We start from the raw sequence: 13,054 nt of genomic DNA, 5'->3' as shown, positions 1-13,054 counted from the left end.
CCATGTTGTAAAAACAACTAAAGGGAAGTTGGCTCCTGAAATGCTTGCTGCCCTGTCGTCTCTGTGGTGCGTTGTGATGTTTAAGTGTAAAACTACATGTGGTCTCACTTAGAGATGTTAGATCCCTGATCAAATGTTAGTAATCTAACTTTATATTATATCTTATTAAGCATTTGCTTCTAAAGAGAAATAGGCATGTTAATTCATCATGGGTTCATGTCAATTTTGGATACATATTAGTTGAAAGAATTCATTTTTCAGGTTTAATTATGCTGCTCCTGTAATTCTGAGTATTTCTGCAGATTTATTGCATTCATAACCCCAAGTTTTCACTCCCCCTACTGTAAAGTTTTCACTCCCCCTACTGTAGGAGGGGCAGTTTGACCCAACTCTCGACTCTGTGGTCAGTCAAATGACTTGCTTTGCCTAATGGGATGTTAACAAATGTTAACATGTCCAGAGCATGCAGTCTGGACTCAGTCTCTTGGTGCTATCGCATCTTTGCCATAACCACGAGAACATGACCAGGCTAACCCATTAAAAGGCCATAAAAGACACATATAAAAGATTTAGGTCGTCTGAGGCCATCTAAGACCAGTCAGCCCCTAGTCAACCTGCCAGCTGTCCACACACTCACAAGTGCTCACTAGCCAAGATTAGCCAAGTATGAACCAGATCAATAGAACTACCCGGCTGATCTATAGACTAGTAAAAAATATTAAATTATTATTGTTTTAAGACACTACTCTTTGGGATGTTTTGTTATATATAGGTAGCTAACTGATACAACCTTAATTGCAGCAATAATCATTACTATTTATGAATCCCCAATTTGAGTACATATCGAGGCTGCTCACCATCATGGTTTATTTAGGCTCTTGGCTTTGGAACCAGACTACCTACAGTTCAAATACCAATTTTTTAAACTCATTTGACTTATGGTAGTGCCTGCATTATTATATAGGAAGCACTATAAACATGTTAAGCAAAAATGCTTTGTGGCCAGATCCGTGGCAAGTGTATGTACAAATGATCTCTTTCTGTCCCCTCAGTGACTCTTACGAAACAGATACATTACATCTGTTTAGTAGCTGTGGATACCAACATCTAGAGATATTAAGAAACTTCCACAGTATCACAGTCACTATGTGGCAGGGCCAAGATTATGAACCTAGGTCTGGACATGTTTACATTCAGTATAATGCTGTAGCATCTTAGCCATTTAAGCCTTCTTTTGGGCTTTTCATCCCAAATTCAGTCTTGTGCCTCAAGTAGAATTTTTAAAAATAAATTCAGAAATCTAAATAGTAGTAACAGGACAGGAGAGGATGTAACAGAGAAAATGTGGAGTAGGCTGAGTGCTGGGTATCCCCTTTTACTTACCAAAGGTAACCTGACATTAAAATCCTGTTCATATATATCATCAGTTTTGATCATTGAGAAGTGAAGATAAATGAAAACCACCAAGGCTAGATTTTATCTGTCTAGTATGGTAAAATACTTTATTAAACCAGACTTATTGCTGGATCTGAGGATTTTGTTGGGGAATAAACCTAACTGAGAAATAAACCTAATAAACCTAACTGAGAAATAAACCTAACTGAACTTCTGATATTTGAATTATAGATTTATTTTTCACAGAAGTCTAGCTTTACTTAGGTAAATAATATTTCCATGGCAAATACTGTTGTTTGTAGATCCTCCTGAGCAATGATAATAATTATTGCTATGTAGCCCTCACCTCTTCCCTATCCCCTGCTGAACCGTGTGGAATTGTAATGAAATAAGTTGCTTAAACATAGCTGCAGTCTTCTTTTGTTATTATTTTCTTGCAAAAATAGTAATGATCCCCAGTTCCGGATTCCAGGGTCTATAATACTGAGATTTTATAATCCTTCATTCCTCTGGATTTTCCAATACAACTTTTGATCACTGTCTCCAACAAGCAGCAAAATGCTAATAAGCTTGTCCCTTTCTTATGCACGTGTTAGTAAGCTGTTAAAGAAAAACAACTCCATTGGGGTCAATTCTTTGGGAGCCTGCATAATCCACAGCCTGGATAATGTGTTTCTGAACTCCAGATTCTTTTCTGAATTTACTTTTCAAAGTGTTCAGTTTGTTTTCCTTGCCGCTTTCCTTTACTCTAAAGGAGAGTCAGACTATTGTAAACGGTTTCTGCCTGGAACCAGCTTCAACTGACCCACGTTTTTCAGTCTTGTATCCTGTTCATCAGAACCATAATCTGCCTGCAACCAAACGTTTGAGAGCTGCAGTTCAACTCAGGAACTCAAGACCAGTCTCTCCGTGTGTATGGGTGACAGGCAAGTGTGGCTGCTAAGATGAGGGCAGCCTCCTGTGTCAGGAGCTTCCTTGCTCAAGATGGACAGTTGTTGCCTGAATCCCCATCCCTCGGGATAGGCCAGTGCCAAGGCCAGACTCATGGACAGATAATTATTATCATAGTAAAGTTACTTCAAAGGAAGAGTGGAATTCTGTGGCTGTGAGATCACGGTGGATCTGAGTGCAACTTTTGCAGCATTTCATTAGCTTTTCCCTGGAACAGTCCAGGAAGTGGCATGCATGAAGCTTTCTGGCTCACAGATTTGTTGTGCTTCTGGCTGAAAAAAAAAAAAATTGAAATCTTAAGAAATATGTTTATGGTGCCTGTATCTTAAGGAGCTTTTACTTGATCTTGGCAGGGCAAGCCTCTGTTGGAACAATTGAAAACATCTTTTTAAACTGTTTCCAGAAAGCATTTGCAAACACCCCGAAGTAAGGTTACATACTTACAGTTCAGCTCTAAGCCTCAATTAAGGCTGTTGTTGTAGAGCATTTGCTGCCTCTTAATAGCCTGACACCATAATAATATTATGCAGTATCCCAAGATAATGAGAAGAATGCCTAACATCTGCTTATACTCAGAGAACAAAGGAGAATGCAAGGATGTGTCCTGCAACCCTTGCAAAGCACCGCCTCTGTGTGCTGGAGATGCAGGGTGGCTTTTCCCAGGGATTGTTTCTCTGCCATCCAAAGGCAACAGCACAGTGTTCAGGAAGAAGCTGGAGAAAGCTTATTATCCATAGGCTGTTCAGGGTGGGGGTGCTCAGCAAAACTGACCTCATTAAGGAAAGCTGTCTGGGCTCCTCCAGAGTAGTTAAAGATAGTATTTTTAATTACCATTTCTTTTTGTGGTAAGAACATTTCAGATTTACTCTCAGCAACATTCAAGTATTTAATATAGTATTATTAGCTATAACCACCATACTGTGTGTTAGATCCCCAGAAATTATTAACCTTATAACTGGAAGTTTGTACCCTTTGACCTATATTTCCTCATCTCTCCCCCATGTTCCCCAGTCCCTGCTAATCACTGTTCTACTCTCCTGTTTCTCTCCTTTTGGGTTTTTTATCACCTGCTTATTTGTGTGTATTTGTTTTTCTCTGACTTCTCTCACTTAGCACAATGCCCTGAAGGTCCATCCCTTTATCTGCTGATGGACACTTAGGTTGTTTCCGTGTCTTGGCTATTGTGAATAATGCTTCAACGAACACGGGAATGCAGATCTCTCTGTGAGATCCTTATTTCAGTTCCTTTGGATGTATACCCAGAAGTGGGATTGCTGAATCATATTGTAGTTCTATCATTAATTTTTTGAGGAACTTCCATCCTGTTTTCCATAGTAGCTGTGCCAGTTTGCATTTCCACTAACAGTGCACAAGGGTTCCTTTTTCTCCATGTCCTTGCCAACACCAGTTATCTCTTGTTGTTTTGAAGGTAGCCAGTCTGACAGGTAGGAGGTGACATGTCATTGTGGTTTTGATTTGCACTTCTCTGATGACTAGTGATGTGGAGTATTCGCTAATGTTATGGTGGTAATCATTTTGTAGTATATAAATGTTTCAAATCAACATGTTGTATACCTTAAACTTGCACAGTAGTATATATCAATTATATCTCAATAGAACTGAAAAAATACATAAGTGATAAATAAGCTGTATTTTTAAATCAGTTCATTAAATCAAGAGTGGGTCGTTTCCAGATGATAGAGGATACTCCAGAGATAATGAATCTGATTTGGATCTTTACTGTAATCTGCTCTAATCTCTAATGTTGTCCCCTGGAACCAAGAGATAGGGAACGATGTTAAATATGCCCTTCTGACACTTTTAGCAATAGACCCACCTCTGTAAAGAGGTGTAATATGGTCTGCTTTCCTGGGGTCATGCTCTGTAGGGACAAGGATTGTCATGCTTAGTCTTCATTAAGTAGGAACTTGCAACATGATGAAATAACTTGCAAATAGAAACACAGCAGGTAGGAGAGGGATAGCACAGATGGAGCCCAGTGTGTATGCTTCCTGGTCTGCCAGGCGATGCTGTAGAAAAAAATTAATTATATGAAAGAGAGGAAATAGTAATGATGAGTAGGCATTCACTGGTTGACTTTCTAGTACTTTCCAATCTTTTTCTGTTTTCTAAAAGAACTCTGAATTTCCTACTTTGCAATTCATTGGCCCTTATTCTGGTCTGGAAACAAACACGACACAAGGATTTAAGTAAAAGTTGTTTATTTAGGAAAAATACCGGTGGGGGAGCTAAAGTCAATAAAGGGCATGTTAACCAACCACCATGGACAGTGGAGCTCAGTACCCTGGGAAACTCTGGATTACTCTGTGGGACACACCTCAGAGTTCTCCCACCTGAGGAGTGAGGATGCTGGGATACTGATCTGCCAATTCCCTTAAATCCGAAGATGAGGGCTGCTTCTTGGGGGCATTAGGAGCTCCTAGTGTGCTCTGTGCATGGGCTGAACATATGCTTGTGGTCAAGAAAAAAAAAGGAAAAAAGCCCATAAACAGAAAGTAGCAGAGTTTGCAGTGAGCAGCCTTGACTGAGTAGATTGAGGGTTGAGAGCAGGTTTATGACCATGAACTGTGGTGACTGCAGGACTGGACTCCTCCTCCATCTCAAAGTGGAGGCCTTGATTGTCTCCGAGCAATCAGCACAGTCCATCCCCTTGGACGGTGTCATTGATTTGCTATTTGGGCACCTGAATCGAGCAGTCTATGTTAGGTATGTGACCCCAGTCCCAACTTAAGCTGGCTATTGTGAATGCTGACTCTCCATTAAATATGAAGAAGCAGGAAGCCCTGGAAATTGCTGGCAGCCATCTTGGGAGCAAGGAGAAGAACCATCTGAGCCCGAGGACTTGTAGCCAAGACTGGAGAGAGAGAAATAGGGTCCTGGTCAAAGAAATCGAGCCCTGCATTAAAGATTTATACTAAGCTAAATCAATTGCCTGGGGCTGCTGTAACAAAGCACCGAAAACTAGGTGGCTTGAAATAATGGAAATTTATTATCTGATAGTTCTGGATGTCAGAAGTCTGAAATCACACTGTAGCAAGGCCAAGCTCTCTCTGACTGCTCCCAGGAAGAATCTTTCCTTGCTTCTTCTAGTTTCTGGTATTAGCTGACAATCTTTGGTATTCCTTGGGTAGATGTATCACTCCAGTCACATGATTGTCTTCTCCCTGTGTGTATTCACATCTTTTTCCCTCTGTCATATCCATATTCCACCCTTCTTTTAAGGATATTATCAGTCATGTTAGATTAGGACCCATCCTAGTGGCCTCATTTTAACTTGATTACCTCTGTATAGATCCTTTTTCCAAATAAGATCACATTTTGAGATGCTAGAGGTTGGGACTTTAACATATCTCTCTTTTGGGGTGGGGGTGGGGGACACAATTCAACATAAGCCAAAACATAAGCCAAACATATTTAACTTGATAGGAAACAAGTCTGTTTTGGTTTAAGGGCATTTAGGTTGAGATTTTCTGTTGCCTGCAATGACATCTTAGTTAATCTTTTTTTTTTTTTTTTTTTTTTTTTTTTTTTAAATCTGTGACTATGGATAAAACACAAAGCAAGTGAGGGACTTGCTACCTCTGACCTAATGTAGTTGGGCCCAATCAGAATGTGTGATTCAAAGGGGCACATGCACCCCAATGTTTATAGCAGTGCTATCAACGGTAGCCAAATTATGGAAAGAGCCCAATGTCCATCGACTGATAAATGCATAAAGAACATGTGGTATATATGTACAATCATATATTACTCAGCTATCAAAAAGAATGAAATCTTGCCATTTGCAACGACATGGATGGAACTTGAGTGTATTATACTAAGCAAAATAAGTCAGTCAGAGAAAGACAAATATCATGATTTTACTCATGTGGAATTTAAGAAACACAACAGATGAACATAGGGGAGGGGAAGGAAAAATAAGATAAAAACATAGAGGGAAGCAAACCATAAGAGACAAATACAGAGAATAAACTGAGGGTTGCTGGAGGGGAGATGGGTGGGGGGGATGGGCTAAATGGGTGATGGGCATGAAGGAGGGCACTTGTTGGGGTAAACACTGGGTGTTATGTGTAAGTGATGAATCACTAAATTCTACTCCTGAAACCAATACTACACCATTTTTTAATTCAAGTTAAAAAAAAAAGGGGGGGGGCACCTGGGTGGCTCAGTTGGTTAGATATCCTATTCTTGATTTCAGCTCAAGTCATGATCTCATGGTTCATGGGTTTGGGCCCTACATTAGGCTCTGCGCTGACAGCATGGAGCCTGCTTGGGATTCTCTCTCTCACTCTATGTCTGCCTCTCCCCAGCTTGCATGCATGTATACACTTTCAAAATAAATAAACATTAAAAAAAAGAATATGTGAGTAAGCACTGGAATTAGAATATGCACTGCTGAGGTGCTTCATATAAATTTTCAGAAAGGGCCTCCATTCATTCTTTGATTCAACTTGTATTTCCTGAAGTCCCCCTTTTCTCTATGTGTCAGGTACTATTCTAGGCCCTGGGAATATAACACTAAATAAAAAAGACATGCTTCTCTGCCCTTATGGAGTTTGTATTCTAATAGGGGAAACATAAAAATAAGAGTAATCCATACGTTAGCTAATACTAAAGGGACAGGGTGTATGACGAGGCCTGGAATTTCAGATAGGGTGGGCAGAGAAGACCTCACTAGTAAGATATCATTTGCATAAAAACCCAAAGGAAGTGATGTAGTTATTCATGTAGACAGATCCTAATGGGAACATGGCATCCATGCTAGGTCTAACTGGAAGCGTAAGTGGTTAAAAGCCAGAAAGCCTTGCCCATAGAGGAGGCTCTCCATGAGGGGATTATAGCTAGAAGCTTCTGTGTTGAAAGGGAATTTGGTTTATTTCTAGACACCTGGAGAATTCTACAAACTGCTGTGTCTGTTTGTAGGAAATTAGATGTGGCAAATCTTGAGTCCAGCTCAGCCCATGACAAGTTGACTGTGTCTTTAAAAGCTGAGACTGTTGGGGCACCTGGGTGGCGCAGTCGGTTAAGCGTCCGACTTCAGCCAGGTCACTATCTCGCGGTCCGGGAGTTCGAGCCCCGCGTCGGGCTCTGGGCTGATGGCTCAGAGCCTGGAGCCTGTTTCCGATTCTGTGTCTCCCTCTCTCTCTGCCCCTCCCCCGTTCATGCTCTATCTCTCTCTGTCCCAAAAATAAATAAACGTTGAAAAAAAAAATTAAAAAAAAATTTAAAAGCTGAGACTGTTCTTACCATCCATTGTGAGCATTCTCTCTGGCTTCAGGGTTTAAGTACTAGGAAAAGAAAGAGAAGGACCAAGTCTGTTATAACATCTCTTGGGGTTTATTATTTTTGACGGCAAAATATCGATTTTCTAAATCATCCAAATGTATAGGTGTGGCTTGAAGGCCCAGGACTGACTCCACAAGCACCCTCTGACTCCTTCAAGCCGCACCTGTATATTTCTTCTAGTTATAGTCTTATAAGATCTTATGGGTAGGCAACAGGTATTGAAGAGTGCTTTAGACCTACTTAAATACACTATACAAAAGGATTTTCTGTGCTGCAAAATTATACCGAGAAGGACAATTTGTCAATTTTCCAGTTGGTATCACTCGGCACAACATTTTTGTACAACTCCAAATTAAGACAGCAGCCATCATTAAGTAAACAAAGCATTAACTCTAGTGCAGATGGTAAACAGAGTAATGTTCTACTGAATTCTTTATTGCTTTTGGATAGTAGCTACATGAACAGTAGATGATTATGAGTTTCCTGTATCCATGATGGTAGTGATAATCAGTGTTTGTTTACCTGGTTAGGAAACTTTAAAAACAGCCCTTTTTGTAGGCAAAATTAAGTTATAGGAATTTACAAGTGATATGAATTATTAAAGGTTCAACGTAAGATGCTAAAAGAGAGAGACCCCCAGATTCAGAGGCATAAAGAGACAAGTTTGCTTCTCTCTGATCTAAGTCTAGGGACAGGTGAGTAGTCCAGGGTAGACAGATGGGTCTACTATCTGAGCTCACCTAGGAATAAGTTTCTTCTGCCCTGTGCTTCTGCCGTCGTTAGGTTGTTTTCCTCATCTCCCTGCCTGAAGCTGTCTCAGCACTACTATGTTTGCTTTCCAGCCTTGAGGAATGGGAAGGAGCAAGTAGAGGAGAGTCAGCTTCTTCTTAATGACACTATCTAGAAGTTGTACATATCTCTTCAGCTCGCATCCAGCTGGCCAGAGCCTATCTGCAAGGGAAACTGGAAGCATCCCTAGCTGTGTGGCCTTGTTCCTTGCCCAAACTCCTGGGGTTCTGTTACCCAAGGAACAAAGATTAGAATGGATATCAGGAGACAATTAGCTTAAGTAACAGTGCGATGGTTTCTCTCATGAGAAAGCATGAAATTTGGACTTTTAAGCACTGATCAAACTTTGGGAGGCATTCATTTACTTAACGGTCACCAGGTACTGAGGATATGATGTTTTCTTTGTGGTCATGCAGTTTGGTTGGAAAGATAGGCAATTAAATAGAAATTAATAATAACATATGAAGAGCTTGCAGTGGGGGATATACAAATACTGCACGGACACAGAGCAGAAGCACCCAACCTAGTCCAGGGACAGCAAGACCCATGATGGTTCCCAGGGGTGATTGCTGCTGGACTGAGACTTCTGTGCAAGGTCCTGTTGGGGTGGAAAGTGGAAATCATTCCAAGGGTGAGAATCAGAGACACGGTGTAACTTTAATCAATCTTCAAAGACAGAAGTCATTTACAAGGCTGCTGCAAGAAATCTTAACCCAAGGCAGGAGCAAAGGGAAAGCGATGTAGAATTTATCCAGAGAGGAAGAAGGATTACTGAGCCAGGAGGAAATTTTCTTGGCACCAGTCTTGTAGCAAAGTATAGAATCGTGATGAGCCCCAGATTCTGGGTCATCTGTAGTGGTTTGAAACATGGACCTGGTTATTGTTTGGCTGCAAGCACCAATAAATCAATCAAGCTTTTCATCAAGAATTAGAATATTCCTATAATTCCCCATTAATCACGTCTTTTGGAAAGGTAGGAAGTGGTAGGAATCACATCTGTTTGGTTGTTTGGGACCAGAGTATCAGCTCTCCTAGTGTTTATCTGGTGTTTCTTTATTAAAAAATGTTGTAAGTTTGAATCATGATGAAATCTACTTTATTTGGAGAGTTGTTTTTGAGAATGGATAGCAAATTGTCCTGAAAAAAAAGAAGGGGGAGGGATATTGCAAGATAATGCTTAGGTAGTATTGGGGGAACTTACTTGACATTTTTGCTAGTTTGGAAAAAAATGTCTCATTTTGTCCTGTGCTGGAACAGGATATCTCCTTTTCAATATATATATTTTATTAGTTTTTGCTTTCAGTGCAGGCTCTGAGCAGCTGCACACTTTTAATTTTACCTTTCTTAAGATTACTGATTTTTAAGCATTTATTGAGTGCCTATTATGGTGAAGTGTCGTGAGGTATTGCTAGGAGTCGTAGGTTCTGGGCGTTGCTAGGGGCTAGGCATTAAGGCTGTGGCAGGGAAAAGGGCAGACTTAGTTCTTGCCCAGATAGAGCACAGTGCTAGAAATTGAGGCACACCACTCATAAACTTTACTTCTGAAATGCTGTGTGTCTTTGGCTTGTTACTCAACTTCTCTTTTCTATAAAATTCCTTACCTGTAATGAGAATAATCATAGTGTTGTTGTATTTTTTTCCTTCACTCTTTATTCATACCCTTTGGCAAAATTCTACCATATCCAGTTCAATCACTATGGCTAGGATATAAGTCATCTTTGACAAACCAAGTGTGGAATAAAGCTGTTCTGTGAAGGATGACTCTGAAAGTATTTGCTAGTATTTGCTCACTGTAGACCCTCCATATTTTTACTCACAAGATACTCACAGGTATCCCCTGGAATGCTATGACCAGCTGACGCCATTTCCATTGTCTGTTACTCTTTAGAGACGTGCTGGATGGAAGGATGGAATATAAGAAAGTATCTTTGCCCGGCATCTGATGGGAATAGTGGCATGGAACGGGTCTCGACATTAGTTGAGGTATGTGCTAGGCACTCTGTTACCTATATTACCTTGTTTAGTGTAAAGAATGAGTCAACAATACAGAGTAATTACTCCCATTATAAAGATGAGTAGGTTGAGGTTGAGAGAGGTAAAATAACAAGCTGATAGGATGTAGAGGCTGGATCCAAACCAACTTACCTCAGACTCCCATGTTTGTATTGTCTTCCATTAAAATGTTTCTCCTTGGGCCAGTGAAATCCAGACACCTAATTAGTCTGGTTGGGTTAACCCTGCTCCTTTCAGGAATCTAGGTGAGTCTCAGTTGTTTGCAAGAGCAAACTCCTCCAAGGCTGGGGCAAAACAGGACAGATTTGAGCTGAGAAAGGAAGTTGGCTGGAATATCATTGCTCAAGCTGCTGTCTTGCTGGCAGGAACAGACCATTTTTGTTTAGCAAAATGATTGGAGTTCATCTCTCTTTCATTTGGGCCTTAGAGATACCAGTAAAACATTATTATTATTTTTTTATTTCTGGGGTTTTGAAAACTTGTTCCAAATTTATATCCAGTTCAGATCCACAGAGAGTATGTGTGATCACCTCAAATGCAGCAGAAGTTGTCCTTAGCCTGTGCCTTATACTGGGATTATCTGACTGTGGGTCTCCCGAGGGCAGGGCTGTAGCTTAGTCATGGTGGAATCCCAGCAATGTCTGCCATACTGCTCGGCAAATGTCCGTTGAAATTAACCAGTGTCTCCATGTTTCTTGTCCAGAACTGAAGGAAGCAGATTTAAATTCAAATAGGCAAATGTCAGTCATTTCCAGCCCTGTTCCTGGGAAAGTGTGAGCTTGGTTGACTTTTAGTTTTACCTGGTTTTACCTCTGAGGTCGGTGTTGTCTTTGTGCCATAACCCACCTTCTTTAGGGGAAAGGCCTCTAAGTGTGGCGCAAGGATTCTCTGTGCCACCCCTGGTGGTCAACCAAAGAATTTGACAAGTGGGTAGTAACATTTGTAACATGACCATTATGTCTGTGACTATAACTGCCAGTTTTTCCAAGCAAATAAGGAAATTTGGAGAGAAACTAGAGGAAGCCCGTAGTAATCTCGAAATAGATTAAGTTAGGAGAGCTGCTTGGAAAGTGGTTAACTTTTCCGTAGCACAGGAAGAATAGAAAGAAGCGCGTGAACGAGGACAGCTGCTCTGTGGTCTGAGCGAGTCTATTTGCATTTTCACTGTTAGGGTCAGGGTGGCCTTTTTACTAATGTTGGTAATGCTCTGGTGGTTAGTTTCAATGATTTTCTTTATTGTGACTTGCAGATCAATCTCCTACATGGTTGTTCCATTTAACCTGTATTCCCTAGGTTATTTCTTAAAGCAATTTATTGAACATTATCCTAAATTGAACTGCATTTACTATTCCTTGACCCAATTACTTAAGTGGTCCACATCCATTTGATGTTGATTGCCTGCTCTCTTGCTATTTGCTTTCCCTCTAATTTTACTAGCAGTTGCAAAAAGAGACTATTTAGTTCCGGTGTCCTTCCCTTCCCAAACCACTCTCTCTTTGAGCAGTGCAGCTCAAAAAGGCAGCTGTTGCAATTTGAAAAATTCCAGTTCTTCTATCTGAGTTTGGTTTATTTCAACAATTCAATTCTACAAAGATTTATGGAGTGCCTCGTTTGTGATAGGACTCAGCAAAGAGCTATCCACTTGCCCCCTTTCTCCTGTGGAGTGAGTTTGCTAGGCAAAAGTCTCTGGTCTCTAAGCAGGGTGTCTTAGCTCTGGATCCTGTCAGATGGTTTTCCAACACCAGTTTCATCCTCTGGGTTCCTTTCAACACTCTTCTGCCCATGCATAGCAAATGTCTAGCAGCTTAGTTGGCTGCGGTCATTTTTGTGTTTGTAATTTCTAACACCGTTTCATCAGGTGTTTTCCTGTTATAATGCTTGGATATTTTCTACTCTTTGTCTAATAACATTGGTATAATATGCTTGGCCCTGTTTCTTCTCTTGAATTATAGAAAAAAAATTTATTTATTTTTATTTGTTTATTTTTTTAGAAAAAAATTTTAAAAAGAAGTCAGTGTCAGTACAGTTTGTCACTTTCCATCCTTAGGATTTTCTCCTTAAGCTTCTGAACTCAAGGAAGAGTTATCTACCTTTCTCCTAACCCTTGCAAACCAACACCATGTTATATTGGCCTCAAACTTGTTTAAGTAGAGCTAGTGGTAGGAATGCAAATGGTTTTCTCTGTGAAACCTGATTATTTATACTGCACAAATAAAGATCATTATTAAAGAGAGTTTCCTTTTGGTCTTTTCTGACTTCTACCCTGGTGTGAAAGTGACATTTTGCTAAGCTTTTTCATTATTTGCTAATACCCACGTCCATCTTGTGAGGTCAGTGCTGGTGTCGCCAATTTGCTGCTTAAATTCCATTATGACAAATCCTCCACTAACCCACAGAGAGCACAGTCATGGGTGGAGTTCTGCTCGCCTGTTGTATCCCACCATGTGGAATCCCAGTCAGTACAAACAGGATTTGACCCGTTCTCTTGAGGAATAGAGATCTTGTCTAAAGCCACTTAGTAGCTCAGTAGCTGAAAACCCAGAAATTCCAGATTTGGGGATATTTGCCCTGATCACTCAACCATGCCATAGTTTAAGCC

General features: G+C 40.5%; 1 long non-coding RNA gene across 2 annotated transcripts in view; it reads left to right on the top strand.

Moving 5' to 3' along the window:
• LOC123577635 overlaps nucleotides 1-10,612 on the top strand; it is a 133,949-nt gene extending 123,337 nt beyond the window's left edge. The window contains exon 10 of one of the 2 annotated variants that reach the window (XR_006701986.1): nucleotides 10,331-10,612. This is a non-coding gene — a long non-coding RNA (uncharacterized LOC123577635). The remainder of the gene's footprint in view (nucleotides 1-10,330) is intronic. The other variant, XR_006701988.1, reaches the window with a different exon arrangement.
• The last annotated feature ends 2,442 nt before the right edge of the window (nucleotides 10,613-13,054 follow it).

This window comes from Leopardus geoffroyi, chromosome A1, assembly GCF_018350155.1.
Source record: "Leopardus geoffroyi isolate Oge1 chromosome A1, O.geoffroyi_Oge1_pat1.0, whole genome shotgun sequence".
In the NCBI taxonomy this organism is placed as follows: domain Eukaryota; kingdom Metazoa; phylum Chordata; class Mammalia; order Carnivora; family Felidae; genus Leopardus; species Leopardus geoffroyi.
Note: the sequence above shows the minus strand (reverse complement) of the source record. Positions and strands in the feature narration are given on the sequence as shown.